Source organism: Rattus norvegicus, chromosome 17, assembly GCF_021556685.1.
Source record: "Rattus norvegicus strain SHRSP/BbbUtx chromosome 17, alternate assembly SHRSP_T2T, whole genome shotgun sequence".
Lineage (NCBI taxonomy): Eukaryota > Metazoa > Chordata > Mammalia > Rodentia > Muridae > Rattus > Rattus norvegicus.
Genome location: NC_141550.1, coordinates 14227988 through 14250533, shown reverse-complemented (window position 1 = coordinate 14250533; position 22546 = coordinate 14227988). Strand labels below are relative to the sequence as shown.

At 46.4% G+C, this 22546-nt stretch overlaps 1 pseudogene; it reads left to right on the top strand.

Moving 5' to 3' along the window:
- The first annotated feature begins 21255 nt into the window (after positions 1-21255).
- Atp5mc2-ps5 (ATP synthase membrane subunit c locus 2, pseudogene 5) lies at positions 21256-21894 on the top strand (annotated as a pseudogene).
- The last annotated feature ends 652 nt before the right edge of the window (positions 21895-22546 follow it).

Below are 22546 nucleotides of genomic sequence, written 5' to 3'. Positions count from 1 at the left end.
TTATTCCCTTTCCCAGTTTCCGGGCCAACATCCCCATAACCCCTTCCCCTCCTCTTCTATATGGGTGTCCCCATCCTCCCCCCATTACTGCCCTCCCCCCAACAATCACGTTCACTGGGGGTTCAGTCTTGGCAGGACCCAGGGCTTCCCCTTCCACTGGTGCTCTTACTAGGATATTCATTGCTACCTATGAGGTTGGAGCCCAGGGTCAGTCCATGTATGAGACTGTCAGTCTTTAAAGCTGCTTCAGACTCTGTCCAGCCGTGCAGGCTCCTGGCAAATTGACCCACAGCAAAGGACAAATTAAAGAGTGGGATGTGGCTGCCTTACAAGTCACAAAGGGAAAGGAAAGTCCCAGTGTGGAAGGAAATGGTACCAGGTGGTAAATCAAACTTAAACAGAGAAATGGCAAGGGCAGGAGTAATATGTTCTGTGTAGAAGTGAACAGACCCAAGAGGGCTGTAGGTCCAATAGAGTAAAGAAACAACGTGTTGATTTAGTTTCCATCATAGAGATGTAAGAAAAATGACCATTAGGGCACAGGGAAGGGAAAAAAACAGCTATTTTGAAGTAGTTTTTCTATTTTATGAAAGCTAGATTACTACCAAACTGAAATAGTTTTGGGTACCTCATTAGAGTGTCTAGTAACTATGGTTACAAAAATCTGCAAAATAATTAACATGACCAAATAAAGTATAGAGCATGAAAGGAATCATCTGAGAAAGAAACATGAACAGGAGGATGAAACAAAATGTTAAAAAGGAAAATGCAAGGCTAACCCCATCAGTGAACAGCTGAGAGCATGGGTTTAGAGGGTAGGTTGGTAAACTTAAAGAGGAACATGGTTTTGAGAAGGAGTTTGCTTTTTGTTATTGTAATTGATGTTATTTTGTTTCGTTATGTTTTGTTTTTAAGGCAGTCTAGGTTGGCCAATAATGTCCAATTCTCCAGCATCAGCTTCCTTGGTTTTGGGATTGTTGGCCAAGGTAACGGGAGGTGGTAACAAATGTAATCTCCAGTCCAGGACAGGGAAGTTGGAGACACAGAGGACTGGAAAAAGGAAGAGGGTTTGTGAAAAGGAAGCAAAGAAGGAAGAAAGGGAGGGAGGGAGGGAGGGAGGGAGGGAGGGAGGGAGGGAGGGAGGGAGGGAGGGAGGGAGGAAGGAATACTACTATTAAAATTATGTTCCCCACCATGCTCCACATTCACCCAGTCTACTTTCAAAGAGCCTCTTAGATTTCCCCAGTTACTACACAACAATCTCGTCAGCGGAACAACATTTGCAAGTCACTGCCCTGGCAGAACACGCAGGCCAGGCCAGCCTTCACCTCTCAGTCTCCTCCTTCCCTGTGTCTAAAAATCCAGATTACCCATTTGAAGCCTGCTAGATGGAGTGCACAAGTGTATGGGAAAGGCTCCAGTTGTCTCTTCTCCACCCTGCAGCAGGTTCACGATTTGTGTTTCTGAAAGAGAAGAAGCCAGACGAGACACAGTGTAAGATCAAACACCCAGAATTTAGGGAGTGAGCAAGGAAAACTGATACACACTTAAATACAAGTGGACCTAGCACAATAGACTCACATCTCTCCTGTCTCTGTAACCTATGCCTCCCTCAGAGTGGGCACATTAAGGACAGGTGTCTCCGACTCTTAAAAGCCCATTTTGCCATGAATTAGGTCTAAATGTTTATATGTATAATTATGGCATGTAATATATATTATTAAAATATGCACAGGGGTCTAAATACACCCATAGATAAAAACTTTATTGGAGGAAAGGGGAACCAGAAAGTACCTGAAGGGTCTTGAGGCTTCTGCCACCTTCTTTGCATCCTGTTTGGACATGAGCTGACCTGACTGGAGTCTAACACTGCACTGCCGATCTGTCTTGACCACCAGTGGACTGAAACCCTTAGCTCACATCCTGTTTGAGGGCCCTAAGGAGTCCCAACCATTACCGTTTAGGTGCTTTTTGGGAGACCTGTTTATGGCTCCTCCTGGGAATTTGCCTCTGGTCCCACACAAGAATGGTGAATCTTAGATAACCAAAGCCTGGAGTGCACAGGCTGGCTAATGACCTCTACACATGATCTGTGTACCACAAGCATTGAGGCTCCAAGACTCAGGGAAAAGAAGGAAATGGACCTAAAAATATCCCTGCACCATCACACTGCCGCAGTACAGCTGTCTCATCACAGAGGAGAGAGCATTGTGGCAGGGAGCTGTGAGCCACCCTTGGACACCAGGCCCTCTCAGGTGTCAGGGGATCAGCCATGCTGACAGCCCTGCACGAGCTGCTCTGAGAGTTGGTCCTCACTCTGAGGATCACGACCACTTTGGGGTGTATATATCAAATATCCTGCATCTCAGATAGTTACAATATTATTCATAGCAGTAGAAAACTAGGAAGTGGGGCTGGGGATTTAGCTCAGTGGTAGAGCGCTTACCTAGGAAGCGCAAGGCCCTGGGTTCGGTCCCCAGCTCCGAAAAAAAGAACCAAAAAAAAAAAAAAAGAAAACTAGGAAGCTTGGAAGTAGCAGTAAGGTAATTTTATGGTTGTGTGTAGGGGTGTGGAGGTCACCACAACATGAATACCTGTATTAAATGGCTGCAGAGTTACAAAGGTTAAGAAGCACCGGCTCATATGAAGGAGACCAGGCACGAAGGCTGGAAGGAAAAGCAACTCTGTGATTCTATATTCTTTCCATACGTGACCCCTGCTAACACTGACTGAACTGTACATAGCTTCCCAGCAGCACTTCGATATACAGTCTACATGAAACAGCTTTGACCCTCACACAGTTGCATGTGTGCCCTGTGCCCAAGGTCTGGCAACAAGTCAGTGTCCACTGTGGTGTCTAAGCCACACTCTGTAGTATTCTTTGTCACACTGTGAGGCAGGCACCTGTGGAGTCTGCTAAAAGATAATGTCCTCTCCTCTGTGTGTCATTTAAATTATTAAGGTATGTGCGGCATCAACACGCATTGAGCATGCCCTGGAGTACATAAACGGTTCTTAAGCTTAGATTAGTGAACTGCTGTACTGAGCACACTCACAGCATGACGCTCTGCCTCCATGGAGCCTGCTCAGGGATCACCCGAAACTTCTGCCATTAGGTCCAGGCTCCTGGAGAGAAGCTACTCTGCTTTAACTATTGCAGTGGGCATGGCCTTCCAAAATGAATGCCAATGCTCTCCTCACTCCGTCAAGTTTCTCCTTTCCTCCTCCTCCATCTCTGCTTACTTTGGCTTTGACTCACTGCCATGACAGCCCTTGGTGCTTGTCTTGCTCTTAGACTATCAGTGTAGCCCACAGGGCAGGCATCGGCCATGCTGCTCTCTCCATTTGGTCTGCATCACTGATGTCACAGGCAGGGCATACACAGGTGTGCCGACTTCAGGGCAGTGAAGCCCTTCAGGGAAAAGAAGTCAGAGATGGACTTACTCCTCATATTCACCTTAGCAGTGTCCTGGTTAGGGAGCAGGAATATGGATGGCCCTTCCTCAAGTTGTTCAGTCCAGACGACAGGCGCGATGCATGTTCACGTCTCAAGGCTCAGCGGGAAACACTTTCACATCCTGTTTAGGAAGTTCGTTGCACCATGTGCTGGGAGAGAGAGGACATGACGGTTCAGCCTAGTAAATGTGCAAATGGAACCAAAGGCTCCCATTTCCCATGGGTAACTCACCTGCTGCTGGTGGTCAAGGATCCAGGACATGTTGCAAATACAAAGTCAGGAGCTAGGATAGGGTGCCATGCTTGACCAGTTTGACCATGACATCATGGCTGGTGCTGCTGTAAGCTGACAGAGCGTAGAGCTAATAGGTAAATTCCATCCACTGGAGGAAGCCTATAAGCACACAGACCCAGAGTCTCATTGCTGTCTGATGGTGTACAGACACACATCCCCAGGAAGCTAGAACCTGGCTCCTTCCTGAACCTCTCAGTCCTTGTCAGGAAACTCCCTGCTCCCATGGTTCAACAACCACAGAGATGAGCCTCTTCTCCTCCATCATTTGAGAGACACAGGACAGAGTCTCTCTCAGAAAGGTTAAAACACCTCACTGACTCAGTACTGAGTAGCCCTGAGCTGTATCAACAGCATTCCCTAACCCATGTTAGAAATGGATTCTGGGCCAGGAAATGCCATTACCCATATGGGACGGGCCAGAGAGAGGTGGCAGAAGTCTCCTCCAGAGTCTGCGCATACAGGAGTAATTGTGAAGGATTGATCGGTTTGTGCAAAGGCCAGCAAGTGTGGCTTCCTCCTGGTCACAGAAGCATTTTCCTTTCCAGGGAAGTCAGCAATGCAGCCAAGCCTGCATTCATTCCTTGCAACCTTACGTCCCTGAGAGACTGTCCAAAACATGTCACCAGGTGCCACCATCTTCCATGTGCTCACTGTGTCTGTCAGCAAGTTTGCTTCTGCTTAGAGAACAGATATCAGGGTGACAGTATTGAAGGCACAAGCACATATGTGGACATCCTGCACCCGGTCACTGCCCAAAAGTCACGTCTGAAAGATACTTCTGACCAATCCAACATGATCCAGTAGATATGAGGACGAGCAGGGCACACATACCAACACACACACACACACACACACACACACACACACACACACACACAGAGCAGAGGGTGAGTTGTGCAGTGGGAAGCCCAGTATGCTCTGACAGTGGAAGCACGTGTGAGGTGGCTACAGAGATAGAGGGAGTCCAACAGGGTCTCATGTATTAGTGTACGTGGGACAACATGAGCAGCTGGGGAAGGCTGGATAGGAAGGAGTTTCTAGGGAAACAGCAGGAAGGTGCCCATCAGGGATTGAGAAGATGCGATGTGTGGATATGTGTGTGCGAAGACTGGAAAGGGGGGCATACATCGCTAGGTCCAGTCCCTCCACACTGTGAGTATGGGGTAGGTACAGTAGGGCCCGATAATGTACACAGCACAGTGGTGGCAGGAAGAGGGGTGTCCTGTGTGTCCTGATTCCTCAGAGTGCCCTGAGTTTGGTAGATAAGTGCCTAACGGGACTAAACCTTAGCAGTGTACCTAGGGTGTGAGTTCGGAACAGCAGGGCCTGATTCCTAGCAGAGAATGGGAGGTGTGGGGTCTCATAGGGTGTGAGACTTCGGTATGTGGGGTAAGACACAATATGGTTCCCAGCAGAGTCTGAAACATAGCATCTCTATGGGTGATGAGGACAGTGAGGGAGTGTGTCCTTCAGAGTTAGAGACACAGCCCAATGTCCTATAGTATGGCTAGGGTCCCAGGAGCATCTGTTTCATAACAGTGTACACAAGGCTGCAGAGTGGCCTCCAGCAGGGTCTGGGATGGTCCAGTTTATGTGGGGTAGGGCCCGAGAGGACCCCAATTCTGGAGGTTTGTATGTGCCCAGGAAAATGCTCAAGGGTCGATAGCTCGATGTATGTGAGCAGCCTCGCTCCCCTCTCCCATGCTGCTGCCCCACATACAATGACGACTTTCAGGCATGGTTGGACACACTCTTCTAGGACCCCATATAATATTTGCAATGTCAGGGCCCACTGAAAAATACATCCGAGGGGTTACACCACTTACGATACTGGGTACTAGACATCATGAGACCACGTGAATACTTCCTTGCTGCGATCTGAAAAGCACAGCCTAGTTATCAGACTCCACACCTTGTCCCCTGACAAAGACCCCCATACACTGCCATTTTCAGAACCTCCTAGACATTCTCCACCCACACCACATTCACTGAGGTTTGAAACCCTCCAGGATGTCACCTCCACTACCACAGACAACTGCTAGGCACTAGGTCATTCTGCACTTGACTTCCCTCATTTCCACAGCCTTAAATACACTGCTTTTATCACGCCATGCTGGATGCCTGATAATTTATATTGTAGTAGGTGCTGATGAGGCTCATGTCTAAGAGAGTCCTGACACCCAGCAGTACACGTGGGCGTCGTTAGTGTGTGGCTGACAAGCAGGTCCTGTACACAGCAGTGTGCTGTGCATACAGGGGAGGGGAGGATCCAGCATGGCCTGATGACTGTCAGTTATTGTGAGGTTTGTCAGAGATCATTTAGGACCCGATATCCAGAACTTATGTGATGTAGATGTTGGGGGTCTGTTCAGCATGGCCAAATACCTACCAGTCAATGTGGTGTTTGCTGGGAAGCCATGCATTGCCCAATACTTAGGAATGCATTTGAGGCACGGGGCTGTGGTACAGCAATGCCTAGAACCTCACTGTACAGGTGATGTCTCACAGTGCAATACCCCTGGGGTGTATGCCAGGGCGGAGGTGTCCAGTGAGAACTGAATCTAGCAGGATATGAGGGTCAATGACAGGAGGTGGAATGTCCAGCAGACCTAATGCCTTTCCCAGTATCTCAAGTGGCAATGTAGTCAGAGATATCTAGGAGTATCTGGTACCTGGCATTGCATATGTGGCAGCATACAAGATGCTGCCTAGCCAGGAGTGATATCTAGAAATCTATAAGGTGAGTCCTACATGCCCTCAAAGTAACAATGTAAATAAGGTGTTAATGGGGTGTAGGTGCATGCACAGCACATATGTAAGTTTCTAGGTGATCAGATCCTGTTGCCCACCCCATCCCACACTACCTGACAATATAATGCTATGATCAGATCCAGATGGAGAGCCCCTCTGCTACACATAATGTGTTGGGAATCTGGCATCACCACACCCCACACTGTACCACACCACACTTGAACTTCTGTCCAGTGGTGAGTTTGATGGCCAGGCCAAAGACATACAGTTTGATGTATCTGTGTGCAATTCTGTTCTCGTGGGTTAGCGAGCTGAACACACCATCTGGGTGAAGATGTGATGAGTGTATCCCTTCTGTAGACAGCCGCCCTTCTCAGTGAGGCTGATCTCCCTCAGCAGCACATTCCTGCCACAAAGATGTGTTTTCAGGTTGATGTGGAACGGCTCCATGATGTTTGGATGATCCAGAAGCTTAATGAAATACACAGATCCACAAATAAAAGCACGTGAAGTGTATATGAGACAAAGAAAGCGCCTAGCCTTAAGAAACAGGTGGAACTAAGGATAAAGTTACACGAGATAAGCCAAGTCTCTAAAGACAAATGTATTTTCTCCCCTATGCAGAATGTGCACATTTGCAGGATCCTGGACATAAAAAGGGGACATCAAAGAGGGCAGGGCTCTGCTTCCCTGGGGTGGACCACAGGACATGTCCTGGGCAGGGCTTGGGTGTCTCAGTCACCACTGACTGTACCGTGAGGGCTGCACAGAGTCCTAGGAGAGTCATAGACTCCTGCAGCCTTAACACCTCCGTTAGCCAGGCGGTGGGAAGAGAGGGTCAGTGCCTACAACCCAACCAAAGTGGATCTGACAAGCAGAGAAGTCAGGGTGAGGGACCCAACTCATTAGCAAGACTAGGGAGAGCAGGCTGTACCTGGGTGTTTGAGGAGTAGACAAGAGCCACTGTCCTCCTATCATGGTGTCACACACTGCCTCAGCATACTGTCTCTGCCTCTGGAGTCCCAGAGTGAAACCTTAACCTCAATGATAGCAGGCCAGTTACCAACTGTCTCAGCCACCCTGCACCAACTGTAACTCCTCATCTATGACTTAATTGGTCACATGTCCACAACTTGGCCAGTCAGACTGGCTAGCCAACCAGCACTCTCCTGAATGGTCATATTGAAATCACGTGACTCCTGCTCTCTAGTGAGAAGACTCACATTCAGACCATAGGGTGGGCAATAGTATTACAGCAGGGGTAAGGAAAGAAATTAGCCTGCTCTGTGCTTCCTTTCCAGAGATGTGACAGCTAGGGTGCACCTCCCCCAATCCCACCTCCTACCTCAGCAGGACAAGTCAGGATTGCACTTCCTTTCCCAGGTCCTGAAATACTGATTTATTTCCTAAGGTCAGATTTTGGGTTTGCTCCCAGCTGTGTGTCCTCCCTAGTAAGAGGGACTTCAGTTAGGTATTCAGTCCATGATCGTTCAGTTTTCACTAGGGATCACCTTTGGGTTCAGAGGGCAACAAGACTGAAGGAATTCCTGTCTTCAGGAAGCACACGGTCTAAAATAATGAGTGAGTCTCTTTCAAGCAGTGTCTATGTCTGGAGTGTGTACAGCCTTTACCTCAGAGAGGGGCTCTTCCTTAATGCCTGTGCTTCCCTGTGTGCTAACACCATTAGTCAGTGAACTCCAAAGTGAACTCCATCGTAAAATAGTCGAGGCTTCTCATACTTGATTTTCCTCTCAAAATATCTTAAAATTAAATGACATTTTCCTCTGCCTTTTCCCATCATTCCTTGCAATGCTTTTTGTGATGGATAAATTTTTTAATTGGATATGTTATTTATTTACATGTCAAATGTTTTCCCCATCCCAGTATCCCCTCTGGAAACCCCCTATTCCATCACTGCCCCCCAATTGTATGTGGGTGCTCCTCCACCCACCCACCCACTCCTGCCTCCCCGCCCTGGCATTTCCCTACACTGGGGCATCAAGCCTTCCCAGGATCAAAGGCCTCTCCTCCCATTGATGTCCAATAAGGCCATCCTCTGCTTCATATGCAGTTGGAGCCATGGCATGGGTCCCTCTATGTGTACTCTTTGGTTGCTGGTTTAGTCCCCGGGAGCTCTGGGGGTTCTGGTTGGTTGACATTGTTCTTCCTATGGCATTCAAATCCCTTCAGCTCCTTCAGTTCTTTCTCTAACTCCTCATTAGGGTCCCCATGATAGATAATTTTAATCCAGAAATTTTTTCTCAGATGTAGCAACTCCCCCAGTTTTTTTTTTCCTGACTTCTCCAGTACTTTTGGAAAATACTTTCAACCATCGAAGCCTGCATGCCATCCCTGCTCTTGGATTTTGCAATCTGAAAATCCCGTACCGTGTGAATATTGCTTCCCCAGTCTGTGGCTAGCCCTAGTGCGATTTGCTCAGTATCAGCACAGCCAGGTGGCCTCTCTGCCCCATAATGGGTCAGACTTAAAGACTCTGTCCTTGGTAGCTTCTGTTAAGCTTTGGGCCACACCATCAGTTTAGAGGTGCTCACTTCAAATCAATTTACATTCTCTTGATTTAGATCCTTTGATGAGCTGAGCAGTATCTTGTCTCAACAGGACTTTTCCTACAGTCTGAGAGGTTTGTCTTTAACAGTCCTATTCACTTTGTAAAAGAATTTGTTCTTGGAGAAGTTTGAATGATGCAATTGGGTGATATGCACTTCTCCCTAATTCTCCCCAAATATCCACTCCTCCTCCACACCCATCCCAGCATTCTGTCTCTTTTTTAACTAATTAAGACCCAGCCGTGCTGCCCATACATTCTTGGATGTAGGGTCTCCCACTGGAGCACTGTCTACTTATCAGAGGCTCTCAGAAAAATCTCGTAGAAAACTGTCTCTCCCTCTCCCAGCAGCCTCCAGCAGTACCACAGGGTTGGGATTCTGTGCCGAACTCTGATCCATCTCCATGCTGAATGTGTCCTGGTTTAAGCTCTGCGTGTGCTGTCACAACCAATGTAAGTTCATGTGCGTGGCTGTCCTGTTGTGTCCCCAAGATTCTTTCCCTTGTCATCAGCTACTGCCTCGGGCTTTTATTGTGCTCCTGCCTCTCTTCTGCCACGATCCCTGAGCCTCTGGGAAAGAGGGTGTGGTGTCTAGGTTCCATTTAGGGCTGATCACTGTACAGTTTCTTATTCTCTACACCCTGGCCAGTTGTGGGTCTCTGTATCAGTCGCTACAATAGAAGCTTATCTGACAAGGGCTAAAAGCTGCACTGATATATGGACATGACAATATGTAGGAGTTGGCTTAATACGATGTCCACTTAGCAGTATAATAGCAGTAGGTCTCCCCCAAGGATCCATGGCCACTCTATATAAGCACTTTTGGCCTGATAAGGGTATAATGTATGGGTTTCATCTCATGGATCGGGACTCGAATCCATTTAGAAACTAGCTGGGCATGTCTTGTCAGGCCTGTTATTGTTGTAGCTTGCAGGTTCCAACAGCTGAGGAAGACTGGCGATTGCTTTTCTTCTCTAGTACCATACAGAACACCTTCCAACACTATGAGAGCTATCGAGTGAGGATGAAGCTTTCGGGTCAGTACCAGCTTGATTCTCCATGTTCTGTGACTCATGTATGTGACGCCATCTTTAAGACAAAGTCTTTATAAGTAGCAGTGACTGGCCTCACATTCAGAGACCCACCTGGTTTTGCCTCCCAAGCACTGGAATAAAGGTATGTACAATACACAACCAACAATAGGGTCTTACCACGGTGTTCTGGAGGGTAACCAAGAGCATTGGCAATGTCATGAACTACTTGGGGTTTGTGGGACCTCGCTTGCCATCAACTCCAAAAGAAATAACCAGTTCCTGGCATTGGGTGTTTTATTTGTGAGCCTCTGGTGTCCAGTAGGAGCATTGTTGGAGGGTGGGTTTTCAACAGAAGAGAGATAGAGTGTATTGTATAAAAGAGTAAAGGGGAATAATGGATATAAAGGAAGGGATAGATTATAGTGGGACAGCAGAGGGCAAGGTAGAGTAAGGAAGGGTAAATAACACTAAAGAGCTTTCGAAAACTCATATAGAAATGTACTGCTACAGAAGCTTCCTAATACACACACACACACACACACACACACACACAAACACACACACTCACATCTAAGCAGACAGATATACATTCACATTTGCACCCACACACAGACATATAACCACACACTCAGACAGATACACACACAACTCATATACAGATACACACACATTCACACACATACATACAAATACACAAATACATATACACACACATAAACAGATACACATTCACATGCACACACACATGCATACAGACACATACACTCACAACAGAAAGACACACACATTCGAGCACACACACAGACACACACACACCAATAGATGCACACACACTCACACTCACACACTCACTCACACACTCACACTCACACACACTTACACTCATACACACACTCACACTCACACACATTCACACACATGCTCACACACACACTCACACACACACTCACACACACACACTCACACATCTTGGGTGTTTTACATAGCTTGATCATGTTTAATACACTACATGATGGTTGGTCTTCACTGCCAGCTTGACTGGGTTTTAGAATTAAAAAGAAAAGACACATTCTAGACACATCTGTGAGGCTAAGTCCAAATAGGTTTCTGTGAGCAGGGAGGAACCACCCTGACAGTGACATCCTTCTATGGATTTAATGTTCAAAAACTTAAAAGACACACATGACATGAGCACAGCATTCACCTCTCTCTGCTTCCTGACTTCCCTGGGGCACCTCAGCCCCAAGTCCACTGAGGTTTCCCATCAGAAGAGCTCAGTGTTACAAAAAGAGTTTGTTCCAACCCAAACTGTGACCATGGGTTCCCTCCTGGCTTCTCTTAGGGTACGACTTGAGGAAACCTACCATGATATGTTCCTACCAATGAGATGTCTCTCTCCTAGGACTCTGGAATTGTCTTCTCTTTTCCTCTTCTTTCGGTTTTTTGACGCAGGGTCTCATGCTAACCTCAGACACATGATGTTTACGTCTTAACTGCTGGAGTTCTGGGTTTACACCATGTGCCATCATGCCTAGCCCGACTTCCTACTTCAGTTTGCTGCTTCCAGCATATCTGCTTGATATTTTTAAAAGACATCTCAAATCTAATTACTCATTGCCATCTTTTTTTTGTTCCAAAATCCCAGCTCTCAAAAAATACTACCACCATTCACATGTAAGTCCACCCCAACTTTGTTTGTTTGTTTTCTTGCCTTTTGGTTTTTAAGGTGGGATTTCACATAGCCCATGTTGGCTACAAACTCTGTATGTAGCTGAAGATGACTCTGAGGTCCTTGATCCTTCTCCTCCATGTTCCTGGTTCCAGGCATATCCCATCCCTGGCTCCCTGGGCCATTCTTCACATCTGTCCCTCTCAGTCAATATCGGATCTGTTCATAAGTGTTTTCATTTCTCTCTCTCTCTTTACATATAGCAGAGTGTCTTAGTCAGGATTCCTATTCCTGCACAAAACATCATGACAAAGAAGCAAGCTCGGGAGGAAAGGGTTTATTCAGATCACACGTCCACATTGCTGTTCATCACCAAAGGAACTCAAGCAGGTCAGGAGGCAGGAGCTGATGCAGAGGCCATGGAGGGATGTTGCTTACTGGCTTGCTTCCCCTGGCTTGCTCAGCTTGCTCTCTTATAGAATCCAGGACCACCAGCCCAGGGACAGCCCCACCCACAATGGGCTGGGCCCTCCCCCTTGATCACTCATTGAGAAAATGCCTTACAGCTGGGTCTCATGGAGGCATTTCCTCAAGAGAGGCTCCTTTCTCTGTGATAACTCCAGCTTGTGTCAAGTACACACACACACACACACACACACACACACACACACACACACACAGTCAGTACACAGAACCTGGAATCTCTTCCTCTGCCTCTGTTGCCAGACCTGTCTGTCTGTCTATCTACTTACCTTTTAGCTACTATTCATGATCAATCACTTATTTACCTTATATTGCTAATAATCTGTTTAATCTAATCTTATCCTGTGCCTATCACATATCTACCTCTCTCTTATCTATCAAATATGTCTATATTGTCTATCAATCATTTATCTATCTTTCTACATACATGTTTCTTCATTTTTTAGACAGGGACTTTCTATGTAGTTCAAGATAGCCTATAACTTGCTTTGAATCCCCTCTGGCCTTGAACTTCTATCCTCCTACCTAAGCCTCCTGGGTGTTGGGATTACAGGTAGGAGACACCATTTCTGGCTAGCTTAAGAGACTGGCCTTAAGCTCCTGTGCACGAGTAATCCTCCTGCCTCAGAATTCTGAGTAACTGAGAATATGGCATGCACCACTCTGCCTGGCACTTTTGTCCCGCTCGATTTTTCTCGGCTAACTCCCTGAGGTTACCTAGTGTGCGTCCTATTAGATGAGACAGGATACAGACGACTTCCCGACCTGCAGCAGAAGATGGCCTCGACCTCCTTGTCCTCCTCCTTCACTGCCCTGTACAGTTTAGTATTTCTCTGCCAAGTGCTTCGCCAACAGTTGCTGTAGTGAGTCACTTCCCTTTCTGATCTCACCTCAGGCCAGGAAGTTAACAGGGAAGCCTGCAATATTAGAAGGTGGCAGCAGATGGCACTGTAGGAAAAGGATTAGCAAATTAGAGCCCAAACTGAAGTGTCTAGAGTGGATGCATCTGGTGATATGGGTGTCGAACGGCAAGCACCTCGTGCACATCCCCAGATGTTTCCCCTATGGATGCTTCAGCTCAGAGAGTCACTGTCTGTGGGACCCCTTCATCCTTTCTCCTGACGTCCACACAATCCTCAGAAACAGGAAGAAACTTCGTGATAGACATTTCATGCTGGTGACCAGGAAAACAAAGCCATTCTGTGGCTGGTGTTCCCATCATAGACTCGGGATACACACATCAATGTCACTCTGCAAAGTCTCTGTGGTTGTAAACAAGGGGGTCACAGACAATGCTATCACAACACAAATACCTTAGATACTGTCTTAACGGAAGTGTTCATACCATGATTCAGTTTCTAGAATGATAATGGTTGGTTCTCTTTGGGGTTAAATTGAAAGACTGTGTTTAGGATGAGACCCCTACTTTTTGCAAAGCCTCTGTTTTACAGTACCTGGAGAGAATGTTGTGTGCTCCTTCCAAGAGGAGAATGGGGGGGGGTGGCTGCTCAAACACTCTTCTTTACATTCTTGTTAAAGGGAGAGGACATTAAACAGACTAGAACAGAGGAACAAGGATGTGATGATTTGGATATCCTTGGCCTAAAGAGTGGCATGATTAGGAGGTGTGACCCTGTTGGAGTAGGTGTGTCACTGTGGGTGTGGGTTTTAAGACCCTCGTCCTAGTTGCCTGGATGCTAGGCTTCTCCAAGGTGCCTTTGGGACAGAGGTGGGACTCTAAGCTCCTCCAACCCTATGTCTGCCTGGATGCTGCCATGCTCCATGCTTGATGACAATGAACAGAACCTCTTCACCTGTAAGCCAGCCCCAGCTAAATGTTGTCTAAGAGTCATTTTGCTCGTGGTGTCTGTTCACAGCAGTAAAACCCTAAGACAAAGGTGTTGAAAAGAGAATCAAAGTTTCTTTTCACTCACAGGACACAGTATCTAAAAGGTGGAAACAATCAATCAAACAACTAGGGATGTGGCCCAGTGGATGAAGAGCTTGACTAGCATGCACTGAGCCACAAGTACAGACCCTGGAGCTGCACACCGTGGAGCTGAAAAAGGAGATGAAACTCCTCGCATGCAGAATGAGATCATTCCTATAGCAATCTCTGTTCCTTGGGTATTCCGGTCTGTGACATTTCTGTCCTCAGTTCTGCGCATCTCACCATTGTTCTTGGGGAGATGCCGGACTGAGTCCCTCTTAGCCACTGGTTACATTTTCCTTCCGTCCTTCACCAGATATTCAAACCATGAGCCTGCCCAAAGGCTCCTGTGTTGAATCTGCTTCCTGGTCTCCAGATGGTGGTGCAATTGAGAAACACTTGGATGGTGGTGGTCTAACCACTCAATGCTCCATTGAAGATCCATTTTCCTGAAAAATGATACAATGTCATGCTTCTTTGAGGCTGACTAAAACTCTGTGTCTTTATGCATTTGTCTGTGGATGGACATCTATGCTAATTGCATGCATTGGCTGTTTAATACGAGGCAACAATAAACATGGGTACAGTCATATTGTTGTACTTTAACCTAGCTCTCCAGGGCTAGGTGATCCAGAACTGCCAAAGTTCCCCCTTTTCATTTTTGAGAAACTTTCATACTCGTTTCCATTTTGGTCCCACTAATTTACATTCTTAGCAACTTTGTATAAGATGCCTCCCTCCCTGGCACATGTCATAGATAGCATGCACTCTTTGATTTTTTTCATGGTAACCATTCTGACCAGTGAAATGGAATCTCAGTGCAGGATTTTACTTGTTTGGGGGTAGTTTGAGACAGGGTCTGACTATGTATGCCAAGATTGCTGCAAATCCACAGCAACCCTCCTGCCTTAGCCACCAGAATCCTGGGATTACAGGCATAAACCACTGTGCCCAGTTACAAGGCAGTGTTGATTTGCATTTCCAAAAGGTAGCATCCACAGTTTGCTTGGATAGAACTGGTTCTATTGGAGCCCATGAACTGTCAGATGTGAGAATCAAACATTTATACATAAACATTTCCCTTAATTCTTAGTTAATTAAAGTTGATAACTTAAGTTTCATCTTTTATGAATATTTTAATGAAACCTAAGAAAGCATAGGACAAATGACTGACGACATCATGTTCAAGCATGAGGTCCTCTACCTATCTATTTATCAGGCAGCAGAAACATAAGTGGGCAAATTAAATTAACTCATTGCCTACTTGATATAGGGAAGCTTCAAAATGTGGGTGACTTTTCTGTTTTCTCAAAACACACAGTTTCATGTTGTCTTAGTCAGAGTTTCCACTGCTCTGAACAGACACCGTGACCAAGACAACTCTTATAGAGAACAACATCTAACTGGGGCTGGCTTATAGGTTCAGAGGTTCAGTCCATTATCATCAAGGTGAGAGCATGGCAGTATCCAGGCAGGCATGGCACAGGCATGGATCAAGTTCTACATCTTGATCCAAAAGCAGTTAAGAGAGACTAACTCCTCTAGGCATCTAGGAGAAGGGTCTAAAAGCCCACACCCACAAAAACACAACCTCCTCCAAAAAGGCCACACCTACTCTAACAAGGCTGCACCTCCTAGTTGTTAATAGTGCCACCCCCTGAGCCGTGCATATTCAAACCACTACACACATGTATTAAAGAAACCCACACAGTACTAGGTAACAGAAGTGAGAAGGTCACAAGTTCTAGGTCACCCTAACCTACACAGTGAGTTCCGGGACTGTCTAGGCTATATATCAAGACCTGGTCTAACTCTACCTCAAATGTACATTGGTGCAGGTTTTATTTATTTTCAACTTTTATTGTATTTGTAAATTGTGTGTGTGTGTGTGTGTGTGTGTGTGTGTAGCCACCCACATATGAAAGTCAGAGGACATAGGAGTGAGGTTTTTTTCCTTCCACCATCTATGTCATGAGGATTGAACTTAGGTCACTAGGCTTGACAGCAAGGATCTTTATCCACAGAGCCATCTCACTGGCCCTGGGGACCATTTCTGTCTACCATGGAAAGGAGAGCTTCCAGGGTCTGATGGATCCTTTTGATGCTCAACTCAGAAACTCTGGAAAAGCTGGTCTGTCACAAAATTGTATTTTGAAACTGTAAAACAAGAAGAATCCTCTTTTCTCCCTGGAAATAATCAGAAGATGAGAATAAAGAACAATGTTATACTAACACAGAAGTTAACGTGCTGCTTTGCATCTTTTGAGGAGACCAAGTGAAGCTTGTAAAGAGTGCAGGACTGTTCCAGGGCTGGAGGTGGGACAACATAGGAAGAAAAAAGAATCCATCAGAACACCCCAACACACACACACACACACACACACACACACACACACACACACACACACACACAAAACAGGAATCCATTAAAACACCAGTCAAATCACTCAGGAATTTCTGGGTTTCTCCACCAAAAACTGAGTTATTTGGAATCCAAACTTTGATTTATTTTTTTAAGATTTATTTATTTTATTTATGAGTACACTGTCACTGTCTTCAGACATACCAGAAGAGGGCATCAGATCCCATTACAGATGGTTGTGACTGCAACGGTAGTCACTGAAATACAGGTGTGGTGAGAGCACAGTTTTTGCATACAAATCTCTGTGCATGGAATGGTGCACACAGAGAGAGAGAGAGAGACAGAGAGAGAGAGACAGAGACAGAGAGACAGAGAGAGAGACAGAGAGACAAAGACAGAGAGAGACAGAGACACACAGAGAGAGACAGAGATGAGACAGAGACACGGAGACAGAGACACAGAGACACACAGAAAGAGACAGAGACACACAGAAAGAGACAGAGACACACAGAGAGAGACAGAGACACACAGAGAGACAGAGAATACAACATGAAACGAAAGGTGCATTACTACTTGTGTAGATTTTAAACTTAACTTTTAATTGAAGTTACCCTGTATAAATTTTAAACCATGCAAACAATACTTTTTAAGCAATGGAAACATGCCAAATTCAGAGTGTATCTGGTTCTGGGGACTGAAGGAGGGAACAAGGCTAGAAAATGAAAGGCAGAGGTTTAACCTTATCTCCAGTGACCTCAGTTTCCCTTAGACACCTGTCTGCATTATATTGAGTGAAGCAGCAGTGTTTATGATATTTCTCTGTCTCTGTTCCTATAACCTTAAATGCCTTTGGATTGCAAATGCTTACACCGACTGAGAAATATCACAGGAGATCATAAGAACCTAGTAAGTGTTTATTAGGTGTATCTTTCTCCTGGAGTGAAAGGGTGAATACATAGGAAACCGAGCCACTTTAACTACAGCCTTCAAGAGCTGAGGAAACCGTTGAAATGTTGCTCTCAAGAGGCTGGAGCTGGCCAGATAGCAACCAGGAGCTAGAGGTGTGCAAGGGTGCAAGGAATCCCTTCCTCCTGCCTTTATCCTTTTATATTATATATATAATTATATATATTTAATTTTGTGTGTGTGTGCCCTTATATATATGCTCACACAGCACAGCACATGCAGGAGCCCTCGGAGGTCAGAGGAGTCACCAAGTCCTCTGAAACAGGAAGTACAAACAATCATGAGTCGCCGTGTGGGTGCTGGGAACTGAAACCAGATCTTCTGCAAGAGCAGGAAGTTCTCTTAACTGCTGAACCATCGCTGTGGACAAGGTTCAATTCAGACTCACATTCATGAAGCCTCTGAGCTTGTTGGAAAGTAGTAATCTGAGGCAGAACATGGAGATGTCGGAAGGAGAGCAGATTTGATTCAAGTCTTTAAACAGTCAGGCTTGTGAGAAAAAGCTGCGGTAGAAAAATCAGGTTTCCCTTTCGTCCTTTAGGTGATAGGAATGCATTTTATTTCAAGCGCCAGTAAGCACTCTTCGTATTTCCGATGAGTTAACCTCTCTATCATTTCCATAATGTCTTTCAGGTACAAGACTGCCACGTCTAATTTTAGTGCACGTTGGAACTTCCCTGGCAAAATATCATGCATTAATTTTATTTATAAATAGGAATTAATGTTTAAATATAATTATAATCTGGAAGGATAAGTCGGAGCAAGAAGAATCAAATATAACTCCGTTGTCACCTTTGCATATGTACTGTGGCTTCCGGTTTACTGTTTGGATGGGATTCCTGCGTATGGGAACCGGTGGCTCTGTTTCTTGTGCCTTTCCTTAGGTTCTTTTCCTTCTGTCTGTTTGCTTTGTCTTATTCTGGTGTATTGGTTTTTGTTCTGTTTTACAATTTACTTTATTTAATCCCTTAGAAGCCTGTTTATTTTCTAATGAGAGACAAGAAGGGAATGGATCCAGACAGAAGGTGAGGTGAGGAGGAACTGGGAGGAGTAGACAGAGGGGAGACTGTAATCAGGATACATTAGATGAAGAAAAAAAACCTATTTCCAAAGAAAGAAAAAATGGAATATTTTTTCCAGTGTATGGGGTATGCATTCAGAGTTAGGGATAAGAGGAGGATCATGGGGTGGAGACGCAGAAAGTTAAAAATGCTCCAGCCCTGAGCAGGTACAACTGACTTCCTCTCCACAGACAACCGACTTCCTCTCTACAAACCCCTGACTTCCTCTCCACAGACCACTGACTTCCTCTCCACAGACAACTGACTTCCTCTCCACAAACCCCTGACTTCCTCTCCACAGACCACTGACTTCCTCTCCACAAACCCCTGACTTCCTCTCCACAGACCACTGACTTCCTCTCCATAGACAACTGACTTCCTCTCCACAAACCCCTGACTTCCTCTCCACAGACCACTGACTTCCTCTCCACAGACCACTAACTTCCTCTCCACAGACCACTGACTTCCTCTCCACAGACAACTGACTTCCTCTCCACAGACGACCTACTTCCTCTCCACAGACAACTGACTTCCTCTCCACAGACAACCGACTTCCTCTCCACAGCCTGGTTTGTGGGTCTTTAGGGAAACACTTTACCTGTGCAGGCAATTTCAGTGGTTTGTTGAGACAAGGTCTCATATAGGCTTGGCTATCCTAGAACTTGTCACAGAGATCCATCTGCCTCTGCCCAAGGGCTGGGATTAAAGGTGTGTGCAACCCACCAAGCCTGGCTGCTTAAATGAGTTGGAAGGTCTTGACTCTTGAAGGAAGCAAGCACAATGCAGATCTGAGGGCGAGGCCTCTCCTTCCCTTCCTGTGCCCCTTGATTGTCCATCATCTGTCCTGCCTCAGGAGGCTGAGTCAGCATAAAAATGCTAATATATGCAGGATCTAAATAGCTGTTCTTGTTTCCCTTTAGATTTGTGTGTGTGTGCGTGTGTGTGTGTGTGTGTGTGTGTGTGTGTGTGTGTGTGCGCGCGTGTGTGCGTGCAGTGGCATTAGCATGGTGGTCTGAGGACAAGTGGAAGCGGCTCACCCCTCCGTCCTGGGTGTCCCTAGAATAAACTCAGTGCCTCAGTCTTAGCAGCAAGTGTCTTTTCCCACTGAGGCATCTCCTCCGTCCTGCTTTGTAGCTCAGGCCTTCCTCGGGCCCTCTGTGTAGCAAGGGAAAGTTTTGAATTTCCGAGCCTCCTTCGTCTTCCTCTCAAGAGGGTCAATTACCTCCCAAGAGCTTAGACTCCATGCCTGGCTCAGGGTGTGTAAAACTGAATCCCTCTGTGAGTAGCTTGTAGCTAGGAGAGAATTATAAAAAATGTACAAGGGTTTTGAGAGTAATTCTGTGACTGCTGTGCACACCCAGAAGACGGTTGTTCCAGAAATGCAGGGAACACAGCTCTTCCACGGCGTCCTCACCAGCAAGTGCTCAGCGGCCGGAGAATCTATTTTCGTGCTGCTGTGTCTCAGGGAAAAACCAGGACTGTTTCCAGCGGCAGCAGTTGAGGCTCTAACCCTGGTCTGCCACTCGCTCACTCACCAAAGATGAGCTTCCTCATCCTCCCCCACCACACAGTGTCCCTCCGCTCAGGGACGACGCTGGCAGATGTGACACCTGTCCTTCTAACTTCCAGTTAATTTATTTCCAGACAGGTGGCTACATGTTTTCTCTACATAACGGGGAGAAGGGGGATCACCGTGTGTCTTGCGTTATCCACAGGAGTCAGAGGTGCTTTCCTTTCAGGCTGTGACTCATTTGAAAACACGAAGAGAACCTTGACCTTCACGAATTTGCTGTGATTTTAAAAGCACGATCACCTCCCGCCCGCTTTGAAGATGAATTGAACGCCAGACTTGATCAGTAGGACTTTTCGTCCCAGAGGAAAACACCCTGGAAGGCCTGAGGGTAACACAGTTACAATGGCTCTGCTGAAAGAAAAGTTATTTCAATCACAAGTGGCTGACTGTTGTCTTCATAAATCCCAGTTTCTCCGTGTGTAAAACAAGTGCTTCAACAGCCGTCTTTGTTTCCTTCGGCCTTGCCTGCGTGTCTATAATTTGTTTACTAGTTTTCTTTTTAAAATATTTTAAAACAGCATAATTTTTATTGTTTTATTTTTAAGTGTGTGTGTGTGTGTGTGTGTGTGTGTGTGTGTGTGGTGTGTGTGTGTGTGTGTGCGTGCACATGAACGAAGACACCAATGGATGCCAGAGGCATCAGATCTCTCTGGAGCTGGGAACAATGGGCAGTTATCCCCGTATAAGTGTTGGGAACCAAACCCATGTCTTTTGCAAGAGCAGTGGGTGCTCTTAACTACTGGGCCGGCTCCCAGTGCCACGCCTCTATTTTTTTACTGAGAATCGAACCCAGGGCTCGTGTGTGTTGGGCAAGCACTCTACCACTGAGCTACAGCCACAGCCTAATATTTTTGAGTTAGCGTCCTTGGAATGTGTTAGGGACCTTTTAAGAAGAAAGAAAAGACAACATAACTCAACTCGTATCGGGGTACTCAAAACTGCATAGCGTTATTGCGTCCTGCAGCCTCTGTATTATGGCGACCCCATCACGGGGAGATACTGACAGAGATGTATTCAAGATCTGAATGGGAAAAACCTCTGAAGGAAATCACAGGAAAGACAGTCCACATTCATGGATGAGACTTAACCTGGTTAAGACACCCCACCCCCTCTCTGTCCTCTCTACCCTGGGAGCAGCTCTTCTGCCTTTGCCCCTCACCCCTTGCCTGCTCCAAGTCTCTACCCGCTCCCCTATAAGGAGCGCCTCTCAGCTGCTGAGTCGTCCGCTCTCCGCAGTGGAGTTGAAGCGACCACAGATGCCCACAGATGAGGGCCTCAGCAGCTTGGCGGTCTGGCGGCCTCTGACCTCGCTTATCCCTAGCCCACAGCTTCCAAACCAGCGCCATTTCAAGGGACATCGACACAAGCTGCCAAGTTCATTGGACCTGGGGCTGCTATAGTTGGGGTGGCTGGCTCTGGGGCAGGAATTGGGACTGTTTTGGGGAGTCTCATCATTGGCTATGCCAGGAACTCTTCTCTGAAGCAGCAACTCTTCTCCTCTCTTCGCCCTCTCTGAGGCCATGGGTCTCGACCTCTTTGAGGCCATGGGGCTCTTTTGCCTATGGTGGCCTTCCTCATCCTCTTCGCCATGTGAAGCAGCTGTCTCCAGCTCCACCTCCCGTGGTTCTTCCGTGTCTCGTCTGCCTTGTGTGTTCCTTTTCCTGTGCCTCCCCAAGAAGTCTGGGGAAAGTGCTTGGCTCAGGGTTTGACAAAGAGAAGACAAATAAATACTGTATTAATAAGGAAAAAAAAAAAAAAAAAAAAAAACATGGTTAAGACATTCCTCCCAACTTGATCTGGAAGATCCAGTGTGATTCCAGAAGTCGACTTCTTCATGAAAAGATTTTATATGGAAAAACCAAATAAGACCAGAGTGGCCGACACGAAATTGACTAGGGACAAAGCCGGAGTGCTGACTCAGCTTCAAGCCTTCCTGTGAAGCTCCGGTAACGAAGACAGCACGGAATGGATGACTGAATGAAGGTACAGAGAGAGCGCCTGTCCACGTACACACGGCCAGCTGCAGCAAAGTCGACACAGTAAAGAAAGGGGCAGCACGCCAGACAGGACTGGACACGGTCACTGGGCAGTTTGTGCCACACTGAGGTACAGTTAATATTAAAATGAATCGCAGACTTAAAAATTAAAGCACAAAACTAAAAGAAATGTCTAAAAGATAACACAGGAAAAAAAATCTAAACGATCTTATACTTGGTAATAACTTTTAAGATACGATTCGTAAAAACTGGTAAATGGGTGTCATTAAAGACTTCTGGGGCCAAGGAGCCGGCTCCTCTGGTAAAGCCTTGTGTGTGTGAGGACTCGAGTTTGGATCCTCCAGGACCCGTGTCTGTAATCTCGGAAATGATGAAATGGGGAACGGAAACAAGAAGGTCCCTG